Consider the following 896-nt stretch of genomic DNA (forward strand, 5'->3'; position numbering starts at 1 on the left):
AAGCCTACGTAATGTGTTTCACACGCGCTCACTAAAAGCGCAAGTAAGGGGCTGTTCACACCAACTGTGTTTTTCAATAGTTTTCTATGTAAATACACACTGGACGGAGTGTTTTAGCATCTCGCTCAGGACCGCTGCATATCTTACAGCAGATCATAACTTTAATTAGCTTAATCTTCATTAATTGCTGCTCTGGAAAACAATATTACAATTCCCTGATGTTTACAGGTTTTACATGATTGTGGGAAGAACCTGCTCCTCACTTCCAATTTCACAATTTTGAAGTACTTTAGTGATTGTTCACAATATTGCCAAAGTGTGAACAAGTAGTAAACAACAAGTAAATAATAATATGTGCCCATTATTTATTGTCTTCACCATTAACATTATTGTTTATAATCTTAATCCCCCCTTCTCTCTCTCTCTCTTTCTCTATCTCTCTGTCTCTCTCTGTCTCTCTCTCTCTCTCTCTCTCTCTCTCTCTCTCTCTGTCTGTGTGTCTGTGTCTCTCTCTCTGTATCTCTCTCTCTCTCTGTGTGTCTCTCTCTCTCTCTCTGTCTCTCTCTCTCTCTCTCTGTCTCTCTCTCTCTCTCTCTCTCTCTCTCTCTCTGTCTCTCTCTCTCTCTCTCTCTCTCTCTCTCTCTCTCTGTGTGTCTCTCTCTCTCTCTCTCTCTCTCTCTCTCTCTCTCTCTGTGTGTGTCTCTCTCTCTCTCTCTCTCTCTCTCTCTCTCTCTGTGTGTGTCTCTCTCTCTCTCTCTCTCTCTCTCTCTCTCTCTCTCTGTGTGTGTCTCTCTCTCTCTCTCTCTCTCTCTCTCTCTCTCTCTCTCTCTCTCTCTCTCTCTCTCTCTCTCTCTGTTCACAGTGTGCTGAACATGATGCTGTGTTCAAGAGGGAAT

Source organism: Myxocyprinus asiaticus, chromosome 17 (genome assembly GCF_019703515.2).
Source record: "Myxocyprinus asiaticus isolate MX2 ecotype Aquarium Trade chromosome 17, UBuf_Myxa_2, whole genome shotgun sequence".
Classification (NCBI taxonomy): Eukaryota; Metazoa; Chordata; class Actinopteri; order Cypriniformes; family Catostomidae; genus Myxocyprinus; species Myxocyprinus asiaticus.